This window comes from Neomonachus schauinslandi, chromosome 13, assembly GCF_002201575.2.
Source record: "Neomonachus schauinslandi chromosome 13, ASM220157v2, whole genome shotgun sequence".
In the NCBI taxonomy this organism is placed as follows: domain Eukaryota; kingdom Metazoa; phylum Chordata; class Mammalia; order Carnivora; family Phocidae; genus Neomonachus; species Neomonachus schauinslandi.
Genome location: NC_058415.1, coordinates 27,021,761 through 27,034,529, shown reverse-complemented (window position 1 = coordinate 27,034,529; position 12,769 = coordinate 27,021,761).

Below are 12,769 nucleotides of genomic sequence, written 5' to 3'. Positions count from 1 at the left end.
GTAGAGACTTGATTAGAAAGGACAATAGATTGAGGATGCCCTTAATCTAGAAAAGTGATTGATTGATTGATTGATTGATAGGCGGGCATTAATACACCATAAAATCTTTTAATGCCTTCCATCCCCAGAAGCCACTGCCAACATTAAAAAGTACTCCCCTCAGTGCGAAGTGTATCTCATGCCTTGACTGGAATGTCGTAACGGTGCTGTTTATCATTATGGTGGCTTATAATGAATGGAAACTGTTTCTAAGTAAGTCTTCCTCTTGCACAATTTTTAAAAATTAATTTTGGGAATTCAGTGCCAGGTAAACAACTTGCCTCAAACATGTTTTTCATCTTTCAAAACTATTTCACAATTCTACATTTTTCTAATGTTCCCTGTGTGAGGCAGGGAGGGGGGGAAGGTCTTCAAAAGGAGAAAAATAACCATTTTTCCCACTTGTTTTTCCTGGACTTTCACGGCTCTCATCCAAGGTAGTAGCCCTACTGTGTTCTCCCTTCCGTCTTCCCCATTCTGTCTCCTCTCCTCTTCAAGACCAGCTCTGGCCTCAACTCACTGGCCTCTTCTCCCGAACAGCAGAAGACCATCAGACCTTTCTGCTCAGGCTGTCATGTTTACACTCCTGCTATTCCACGGACCATTGTGACACGGCAAAAAAGGCCACACTGACACCTTGGGAAACAATCCCGTCTTTGTCACACCTTCCATGTCAGTTCACCTTTACATAGTCCAGGCGACTTAAATACTGCTCATCTATTCTGTAAGGTTTATAAAGTCTTTTTCCTTCTCAAATAGAAAACTATGTCTTGTCAAAAAAAAAAAAAAAGCAAATCTAAAAAAGTTCAAGATCCGTTTCTGTTAGAAACAGACACCTCATGACATTTAAGTGGAAGCTAAACTTGGGGAATCAGTGCTTCTACCCTAACTTTTTACAGTGTGGACAATCAGAACCATGAATGCTTTGAGCCCCAGATTGGCTATCAGATGAGCCAGAGACCAAAATCTACACCAGAGCTTTGTGGTTCCTCAGCAGTGGGCATTTACACAAACTCATGTGCGCACACATGTGCGCACACGCAGTGAAGGCTGGAGGTTCCCAAATTTTTTAATTTATCCTACTTTAGCCTAAAAAATCTAATGTTCTCTTCATATGACATAGACACTGACTGCTAACAAATCAACTCTTGCTCTTCATTGCAGGATGGGAATTCTAGTTCAGTTATAGTGAGCGTTACTATGATTATACGCATCACGCACATACACACCCATCTAGATAATATTTAGAACAAAACCAAATATTTACATAATAAATCATTACCTGTCTGTGCAAACAGCGTATTTTTCCATGACGGGAAGTAATAGAGCAAATTTGTCTTTCTGACTTTTGCTGACCCACTACACAGAGGATTTCTTTTTCCTGAACAAGGGCTTCATCTGTGACCTTGCTCTTGAAGATAAAGCAGTTTGCAGACAGCTCAAGACAGAAGCAGCCCCTTGTCCCCTGCGTGCCTGCGAAAACCCCTCCTCCTGGGTCACTAGGAGCTTCCTTGTCGGCCTCTTCCTTGGCAGAGTCACCTGTCGGTGGGCACATGGCCTGGCTTCATGGAGAAGATGAAACAAGGCTGATGAATTGGGTGGTTATCACGGTAGTGCCTCCAGGCGGGGGCAACAAAGTACGTCTGCGTATTGCGAAATAAATACAATGAACAGCCCTTTGAGTCAGCAGCAGCGGGCTTGGCCCAGGCCAGGCTGAGGGCCCCTCACGCGGGGCTGATCCTAATGTCCCAGGGCTGGTCAGCTGTCAGTTACAGCAGTGGTTTGACCCACTGAGGCCGAGGCAGGGGCCTCTTCTTTTTCTCCCACCATTGCCTGATCCTCTGCCTGACTCACACGGTGTGTCCCCACCTCCCCAGAAACGTGAAAAGGCCAGCAGAGGACCTGAGCCCTTCTGGTCTCACTGCATGCACCTCCCCCTCCCTTAGCTTCCTCTTGCATGACTTCCTTTCCACTGCATTTGTGATTCTGTCCCACGGGCAGGACTGCAATTGCCAGCAAAATGGGAACATTGAGATTCATGGATATCCAGTTTATATGAAAATCCTGAGCACGGGGCAGAAAGCATCTGATTTGTGATCTCGACTGTCCACCAACTGTTAGCTAAATGCCTGCCTGAGGCAGGTTAGAAGGCTGCTTATTTCGTGAATACGCATGCTTCCAGAGTGAGATTGAATGATTTCTCCAGACTCATATAAAGAGGAAGTGGCAGAGCCGAGTCACAAACCCAAGTCCGATTCCAAACGCTGGGTCTCTTTTATTAGACCACGCTCTACTCTTTTCCTTTACTTTTTCATTAAGGTGAAATTCATGTTAACATAAAATCGGCCATTTTAAAGTGTAAAATTCAGTGGCATTTAGTACATGCACAGTGTTTTGCAACCACTACATTTGTCAAGTTCCAAAACATCTTCATCACCCCAAACCAATAGTGATGACCATTAGCCTGTTTTCTGTCTCGCTGGGTTACCTACGCTGGATACTTTGTACAAATAGCATCAGACCGTAAGTGACTTTTTGTGTATGGCTTCCTTCACTCAGCATCATTTTTGAGGTTCCCCTGTGTCATAGAATGTATCAGTACCTCCTTTATATGATTCCTTCATGTGATTGAAATATTCCACTGTGTGTCTAGACCACAACTCGTTTATCCATTCTTCCATTGATAGACGTGGACGCTTGGATTGTCTCCACATTTTGGCTATTGTGAATAATGCTGCTGTGGACAAGCATGTACATGTATGTGTTGGAGTCTCTGTTTTCAGTGCTTTGGGTGTATAGCTAGAAGTAGAATCACTGGGTTGTATGGTAATTCTATGTTTAACTTTCTGGGGAACCACCAAACTGTTTTCCACAGTGGCTGAACCATTTTACATTCCCATCAGTGATGAATGGGAGGTTCCAATTTCTCCACATCCTCTCCAACAACTATTATTTTCCTGTCTTTAACTTTTTTTGTTGTTGTAGTTTTCCTAGTGGGTGTGAAGTGGTATCTCCTATGGTTTTGATGTGCATTTCTCTAGCAGCTACTGACGTTGAGCAACTTTTTGTGTGCTTATTGGATATATATATATATATATGTCTTCTTTGAAGAAGTCTACTCAAGTCCTTTGCCCCTTTTAACTGGATTATTTGTCTTTTTTTCATTGAGTTGTAGGAGTTCTTCATATTCCGAATACTAGGCCCTCATCAAATATACAATTTGGAAATATTTTCTCCCATTCTCTAGTCTGTCTTTTCACTTTCTTGATAATTCCTTTGATGTGCAAGTTTTTAATTTTGAAGCAGTCCAATTATCCCTTTTTTCTTTTGTTGCTCATGCTTTTGGCGTCATTGTACTTCTTTTTTTACCCAAAGTACCTAGATTACCACCAGACAATGAGTAGGAAGTTAATAAATGTTTGTCATGTGGTTTCCTATATTTGGCTGAAGAGAATGATAACTGACTTCCCATCCAACTCAAACATTCTAGAGTTCTAAGGCTGTTTGCAATCATATTTCAGATACACCCTAATTTCCCAAGACCAACAGATTGTGTCCCATTGCACTCTTAGAAAAGTCATTAAAATATGCATTAGTCTTGGTATATGTCTCTTTTACATGTTGACGTGTTTACATGATATGTGTTTTTAATGGTATATCTGTTTTTTACATGTTTTACATGGTACACATGTTTTCCTTTCTAAGAAAGAAATGGCAAGTTGCTGGTCCCTTGCTTAGGAATCTTCAATGTCTTTTTTGTTGTTCTTGGCTACTCAACAGTTCTGACCTTTCAGTACACTTTTCTCAGGCATAAATCATGAGGGGGAGGGAGGAACCTGAACATTTAATCGTGTTATAATTGCTCTTGGACTGCTATGCCACCTCCAGCTTGTTATTCCCAAGGAAATGATACCATTTCAATCTTTCTGTGGTGATTTATGGCTACGCTTTGCAGGAAAGCAATTTATGTGGCTAATAAATCCAAGATGAATTTCCCAGGTACGCGACGGAGAGGACTGTCAGCATTTGCTTTGTCCTTTGTTATTCTCCATCCTCAAGAGGATGGCATGGACAATTATCACTGCCGAGAACAAGCTCCAGGGCACTACTACTTTGCACCTTCACCAGCCCCTAATCAAAAAGCCTCACGAGAGTTCCTTGCACAGTTCTTATGCTAATCATGGTGGAAGATCCAGTGGCTTCTAATCTAATGCCCAGTTTGGAATGCTCACATTCATATTGGCTAGTTCTTTAAAAAGTGATTCCTCAATCATTTGTGCGAACTAATTCAAATAACATATGGATCCATCTTCAGGGCAGGGAGATAGACATCTTGTATAACTGTCAGCCCCTTTGCAAATAATGAGGGAAAAAAACTAAACAGTCAGTTCTGGAGAAAATATATGAAGTAGTTGTAATGTAAAGCATTATGCTTGAGATATGCAAAGCCAGATATAGAAAAAGATTTCACAAAATCCTTATTATTAGTTCTTCAGGAAGTAGAGTCCCTCATATAAATACTGAATGTATTCTTAGACCTGTACTAATCACATTTTAATGACAGCAGAGGGACTTCTAATCTAAAACAACATACGAAAACTTAAAACATACAAGCAAAAAAAAAAAAAAAAAAAAAAAAAAACATTTTTGTACCTAAGTTTCCTCATCTTAAAATGGGGTTAATGCTAATACCTATTGCGGAGTTGTTGAGGGAATTAAATAAGTAAATGTGTGTAACACATTTTAAAAAGTGACTAGCACATAATAAGTACTTCATAGATTTTGGCTACTATTTTTTTAAGATTTATTTATTTATTTTAGAAAGAAAGAGAGCATGAGTGGGGAGAGGGGGAGGGGCAGAGGGAGAGAGAGGCAAAGAAGCAGACTCCCCACTGAATGTGGAGCCCAGTGAGGGGCTCGATGCAGGGCTCAATGTGGGGCTCGATGCATGGCTCAATCCCAGGACCCCGAGATCATGACCGGAGCCGAAACCAAGAGTTGAAGGCTTAACTGACTGAGCCACCGAGGCACCCCAGATTTTGGCTACTATTTTTAATCCTTTATCTTAGCAATATAATAGAGTAGAAAAAATGGAGACAAAGGGGGCCCTTTTGAACTGCAGCTTGTTTTTCTTCTGCATCCATGTTTTTGTTGGATGTCTTCTGTTCCTTCTCTAGACAGGCTTCATTCGTGCGCATGTGTTTGCGTGCACCAACTCATGTGTGCATGCACGCCACAATAATGGGAGTGAGTAACATGATTCTGACAACTACGTCTGATCAGAGTGGCCAAATACTGGAGATACTAGAATTTATAGCCAATTCAGTCAGCAACAACTAGGAAAACAATTTCCTTAAAATCAATCACATGTGTTGTATTTCATAATACCTCACCATTGTCTCTAGCCTGGCATTTACTGCAGGGTGCTGACTCGCTTTTTGTGCCTTTCTCCATACACATCCTTGCTCTACCCAGATGGAGACAAAAAACCTGTCTTATACTTCCTGGTTTCTCAAACCCACATGACTACACAAAATGGCGGAATGAACAAGTGAAATAAGAAAGAACTGCTCCTGAAACAGGCCACTGTTACTGACGTGTTAGAACTGCGCGCCATATTCACCGGAGAAATCCCTTCATGCCTGGTAAGTACTTTCCCCTAGCTTCCCACAGAATCAGATTCCCAAGTTACGGAATTAGAAATGGGATAGCAGTGGGGAGTACTGGAAAAATTACTTCTTTTTAGTGGAATAAGAGAGTCAGAATGAGCTTTAAAAGTCATCTAAACTAGCCAGCTCATTTTATAAGAGGAGAAAATAAGGCCCAGAGAAGTGAAGTGCTTTGCTTAAGGCCACGTAGCTAGTTAGCCTCAGAGACGGAAACAGGAACCTATATTATTACCACACATTTGACTGAACATCTTCAGTCCATTATGGGCTCTGATACACTTCCTTTATTTTTATAACTGGCTTTCCCATGACACAATCCCAATGTTTTTTTTCTCATCTGCAAAACTCCTCAAAGAACCAACTTGGCAAATTACATTGTGCATTCAACTAAAAAAAAAAATTGAATGGTAACTCACAAGCAGGAGAGCATGCTGGCCAATTACGCTTTAAAAAAAAAAAAGCAGAAATAATCAAATCTGCTTCCATTTCAATGAAGGAATAGGAGCTGTAAAAATGCAGGCATACTTGTGATTTAATGAAGTCCAAAAGAGAAATGATAGCAACAACAAAACTCTGAGACTTCAGGAAGTGTCTGGCCAACTATCAATCCGAGGGAAGAAGTGCCCCTTGCAGATAGGGGTGTCCGATTTAACCACTGAAAAATAAAGGACACCCAGATAACCTTGAACTCCAGATAAAAGATAATTTTTAGTCCTAAATATTGCATGGAACATACTTGTACCAAAAAACTATCCACTATTTATCTGGAATTAGAACTTAACTAGGCACCACGCATTTTATCTGGCAATGTTCTTTGAAGGGAAATTGGCACTTCACACAGTCGGGCTATGGTCCTGTCTTAATTCCCTGTGCCTAGAGACATGTTACTCTACTGAGAGAGTTCTATGGAACAAACACATCATCTCAGAAGGGAAAACCCCAGCAGTTAGGGAAGAAGAGGATACCTGCTTGTCAACCCGATCAGCTCTCCCATCCCAGGCAGCCAACGGAGTGAGAGATGAATCCTCCCATCCCTCCTCCTTTCCACTGTGGAAGCTAGCTACATAGAACATGTGCATTGCTCTATGCCACCAGTGAGGACCTGAATGCATTTTACCTGGGATAGAACATCTTTATTTAAATCAACCCTTGAAATAAACACACACACACACAAATACACAAACACAAAGGCACACAAACAGAATCCCACCCTCCCTTACTGCAAAAGGCCACTCTTAAATTAAAAATGTATTGCTTTTCCATCACAGTTTTTTGAAACTGGGATTTATACATGTGATTAAGGTACATATATGTATATATATCTTAATCACAGCCTGGCACAAAAGACCACAAGTATTTTTAACTGTTTTCAATGACAGAAATCTGCATTCCCTCCTCACGGCTCACTTCCACTGAGCATTCCAGCACCACCTGCTTCTGTTTAAGTAGAGTTGCCCAAATTTTGCCCCCCTCAACGAACTGAGTTCAATTTAATTATAGCCTTTGTTTTAACCCTCACTACTTGGTGATTAAGACAACAACAAAAACCAAAAGGACAAAAAAAAGAAAGCTGGCATAAAGTTTTGTTTCAAATAATTTGAGAAGTATCTTCATATAGACCTTGTCCCTATTATACTTCCAACTGTAACATTAAAGACTCTCCAGGGGAAATACCCTTGTTATGACCACTTAGAAATATGTTAATATTGTGTCTTCCCTTTGGAAACTTGAAAGGACCCTCAAAGGTCTCTAAATACTTTGTCAGAGTCTGGTTCTTCTAGATTATTTATGAATTACGTAAGAACTATCTAAAATTCCATGGCAAAGACAGTGGACATGCCCGTATGAGTGCAGCTAGTTAATGCTCACGGATTATTCATGAAGCACCACCATTCCAAATTGGTCTAAAGGAAACAACAGGACAAAGGACTCAGCAACCAGCTTGACTTGCTGGAAATCTGATCAAATGAAGTTAGTGTAGTCATCAGAACTAAGGCCCTCAGCAGATCTGATTTCTGATGCATTTCAGCTGAATCTGAGCAGCAAATAAGAAGCAGCTGCTATTGCTAATGCTATGACAGTAACAACTAAGGGAGATTCATTTCTTCCGGATTTACAGGTCTTGAGTAGTCAAGAACCCTCAGTGACATGCCCTCGAAAATTCATGGATATGAGCTTGACCACAGGGCCCTTAATGTGTAGCCAGTTTATTTTTTAGAAGAGACAAAGCCCGGGAATAATGCAGTATGTGCACATCTGAGGATGGGTCCCAATAGAACCTTGAGGGTCTTCATCAAGGGAAATGGCAAAGCTAACTATCGAAGACAGTACACGGCTTCTGGGTATTTGCCTTATTTCAAATCCAAGCTGGGTTTTAGTGTTCTCTTTTTGTAAACAGGGCCGAGATACACAGAAAGGGTGATGGCCTTTGTCAGAGGAAGGTGTGGGTGTGGCACAGACCCCCAAGGTCATAAAGAATGCAGAGGTTTGGATAAGTGCTTGAAAACCAACTCTCAAACTGGGGTCCAGTGTGGAAGGAGCCACCGATTGCTAACACAGATGGTAATGGTCTGCCTTCTCCTGGCTAGGAGCTGGGTAATGAGTTGTCTTGAAAGGCAGGAGAGAGAATAAGACGAGATCAAGGGAGAAAGAGGGAGATCACCACTGCAAAGTAGGAAGTGGTGCAAAATCACAATGATATATTTGTCACCAACGTGTTACCAGCACATGGATGGAGCACCATCTATAACGGATGTGCTGGCGGCGGGGAGGGGGGGGTCCAAGATGGTGGCAAAGCTGCCTCATCCAAAATCATGTTCCTTTCTGGGGCGGCCCAGATACAATTTCTGATCCATTCTAGCCCAAGTTGGGGCCACTCTGAGGGGGCACTCTAGCTTCCAGAGCTCCCATGGAGTCACCTGAGACTGCCATGTGCCTGCACTCTATCCACTCCTGATTGCTTCTCCTCCCTTTTGGCATTCCCCTTCCCAAGGGCACTCCTTAATAAATACCGCATGAACCAAATTCCCTCACAGAATCTGCCTCCTGACCTACAACCATCTACATCTGGGACTTCCTTGACAACTTTCTATGGTAAACTTGCTAAATCTCCAGCTAAACCACTGGATTATGCTTGAACAATTCATTTCTCATGCCTGAAAAATAATCCATAGGAAACTTGGGTCATCAATTTGTTGAGGCATTTGACTCAAGAATGTGTGTTTCTTGGATATGAGAATTATTAACACTGGGGCAAACTGTTATCAAATAAAAAGAAGCAGCATAGAAAACCAGAGTGGATACATGTGGTAAAGGGAGAACTCTGTTCGTTGTTTTCTGTTTTTTGTTTTTTCAGTTGTATGACTCATTGTGGCCATGGAGACCTGACTAAATGTGATCTTTCTCAGACTTTTAAAATTAAAAGCCAGGATGAGGAATACTGTTCAAATACTGTTTTCCATAAATCACCCTTTATCTCCACTCGGAAAGTTCAGAGAAGGAGGAACGTATATTCTAAGAAAAGGGCAGAAACTTTTCCCCCTTTGCCCCCCGCCCTTGTGCTCTTTTGGAAATACAAACCTGAGTATTAACGTCAGGGCCACCCTGAGTGCTGAGAAGCTCAGCCCCCCATTTTATTGACTCCGTCACAGCAACTTCTGGGCAGACCTTCCTCCATGGCTGACCACCGGCATAGTCGTGGAAGAGGCAAAGCTCTACATCTGAGCTTGAACCTGCTCTCACCTATTAGCTGTTGACCAGCACTTAGGCACAGGAGCCTGATTTTGAAGTGACGGGGACTCCTGGAGACCATCGGCAGGCAAGCCAAGCATCCTTGAAATGAGAACACACTAGAAACTGAGATGCTCCCTGTGTACTGACACTGAACTTGGCGTCAGTAGAAAACTGAGAGGCTAGGAGGGACCAAAATTTGGCACTTGTTCTTGGAATATTTGGGCATCTCTGGGCTGAGCCCGGTCACCACCTGTCACTTCTGCGAAGCAGCCCTCAGGACATGCTATACTTCCGCATTTTGTTTTAGGGATCATGTTTCTTAGATGGCTTTTCAACAAAGGTGGTCTTCTCGGCCAGCACGCCCAGCAGGACCACTGTTAGCCTGAGATGATACCACCGAACAGTTTGTGCACACGTCATGGCCCTCACTGCCAGGAGAGAGGGGGTGGAGGAGGACTGTGAAAGAAGGTGATGGAACCCGGAAGGCAGAGCAGGAAATGCTAGATCGAATTTCTTTTCCACTCCAGCCAGAACGATGGTGTCCCCTAAACATCTAGGAGTCAGGCACAGTGAAGGAAAGGGCAGTGGGGCCAGAGTGACCAAGAAGACTGTCTACCAGGAAGGATGCTGAGGAATAAGAGGGGCTTTGGCACAGATGCTCGCATGCCTGATGCCAAGTCTGGGGTCTCCTTGGAAGGAGGTCATTCTGAGAAAAACCCTTTATCTCTGCTTCCCCACTTTCCCATATATAAGGATTACTAAGAGTATTTGTTTAAAAAGCTGTTCGTGGATCCTGCTCCTAGAGTTTCTGATCTGATGAGTATGGAATGAGAGCCTGGATCATCTAGTTTATTGATATAATTATTTTAAAAACAAGCCCTAGGTGATTCAGAAGCATGGACCACCATTTGAGAAACAAAGCTCAGATCTACAGGGAGATGTTTCCCTTAGTAGTTTTGACATATGCTTCCCAGCCAGCAAGCCAGTCTGGATTATTTGCATACGGGACTATCATCAACTCTGGAAAACTCTGTAGGATTTGAACAAACATAGTCATTCTAAAGGGAGTAGAATGGGAAATAACGGTTATTAAGCTCTAACTACACGTTAGAAACTGTGCTGCCAATTTCGTCTACTATTTGTTTATTTCACTTTGTAAGATGCGTAAGTAAAGAAGCACCTCAGTTTTATAAATGGAGAAACTGAGGCTTGGAGAAGTTAAGTAAGGAATTCACCCAAAATCACCAAGCTAAGAGAGCAAGGATTTAAACCCAAGTGTATCTGGCTCTGAAAGCAAACCTGCCTGAGTGTAAGAATCTTCCATGACTTGTTCAAAATCTGATTCTCTGTGCACTCCCCTAGAGAGTCTGGTTTCACATCTTTGCAGTAGAATCCTGGATTTTGTATCTGTGGCGGTTACCCCTAGAAGGTTCTTTCTGTGAGAATTAGGAAAAGACTGTTGCTGCCCCTTCCCAAAGTGACATGTGTGTGGATCCCTTCCAGTGGAGGTAGGTGGCTCAAAAGATCCACCGTCTCACCCTTTGCCTTCAGGAAAACACCTAACAATTTCCTTCAAAAGGAGTCTTGAAAAATAAATGTGTATTGCTCTTCGGATGTTTTCCTTCGCTACATTGTTTCTCTTCTTAGAGAAAAACACTGGATTGGGATGAAGGGATTTCCAAAACTATGTAATAACATTTGAGGGTGGGCAACATTTTTTGCATGACTCCCAGTAATAAAAAACAGCAAGTGGTTGAAGAAATAGCCACAGAGTTAGAACAGCCGCTGTGCTCCATACAGAGCAGGATTGCTTGGAGGATCGGATTTCCACACATTCTCTAGTTGTTCACAAACTTTAGAATGCATCAGAATCACGTGGGGCGGGGTGCCCAGGCGCCACCAAGCAGGTGCCCAGGCGCCACCCACTTGAGATTCCAGGGTTAGTGTGTTCGTGGTGGGGCTCAAGAATCTACATTTTTTTTAAAGAGTACCTGGAGTTACTCTAATGTAAATGCCTACAAACCACAATTCAAAAAACTGTGACAATATATCAAAACCATCTTCAGTTACTTTTTTTTTTTTTAATTTTTTTAAGATTTTATTTACTTATTTGTCAGAGAGAGAGAGCACAAGCAGAGGGAGAAGCAGGCTTCCCGCTGAGCAGGGAGCCCGATGCGGGACTCGATCCCGGGACTCCAGGATCATGACCTGAGCCGAAGGCAGTCGCTTAACCGACTGAGCCACCCAGGCGCCCCCCATCTTCAGTTACTTTTAGAAGTAGAGGATGGATGGGTAGATGGATGGATAATAGATGAATATCAACCAACACAAGCAAACCATAAGATTTAGTGGTAACTCTACTGTTTTATCATTATTCATTAGTAATCCTACAGATTAATATAAATAATTTAATTGTTTATTCAGGAACAGTGTTGAATATGTAAGAGCTATGACTGCATCCATCCAAATCTTTTACCAAGTATGCCACACCCTTAAGGTAATGGTGTCTCTCCCATCTGTTCCTTACATAGTAAGTACTCAAAGAAACTGTCCTAAGATAGTAAACTGAACCAAATCCTATTTTACTATCAATGTCCACGATAAAATTGGCCATGCTCTGAGAGGAATAGTATCCTTGGAATATAGTAAAATAAAAGGAGATAATATGAAATACTTTTATAATTTGAAACTTCTGGCATTTGGATGAAACAATAATATTTATCAATTTAACAGTAACCCTGTTTTGTGTTATTACATACTAAAAGTGAAAGTGGGTCCATTTTCTCAATAAAATGTATGATGAAGTAGGCATCACATATCAAATTGGGGATGAAGGGAGTATTTAATCAATTTGATAACAATTACTTAGCAATTTGGGGGGGGAGAATCAATTTGGCTTGTTTTCTAGATAGATAAGTTTTTTAAACTAGACAAAATACAAAAAAAAAAAGGATTTGAGGTTTATCAAAGTAGATATTCTAGTTATTCCACTAAAAGACAAGCTTCTCGAAAGTGGGGAATTTTTTGTGAACAGTGAATACTTTTGTTCACAGTTTGTCCACAGTGCCTACAATGTGTCTAGCATCATGTTGGTGTCCAATAAATAATTACCTGAGGGGCATCTGGGTGGCTCAGTTGGTTAAGCGCCCGACTCTTGGTTTCGACTCAGGTCATGACCTCAGGGTTGTAGGATCAGCCCAGCGTCAGGCTCCGCACTCAGCCCAGAGCCTGCTTGAGATTCTCTCTCTCCTTCTCCCTCTGCCTCTCCCCCCTCTCACTCTCTCTTAAATAAATAAATAAATCTAAAAAAAATAATTCTGAAAAAAGAA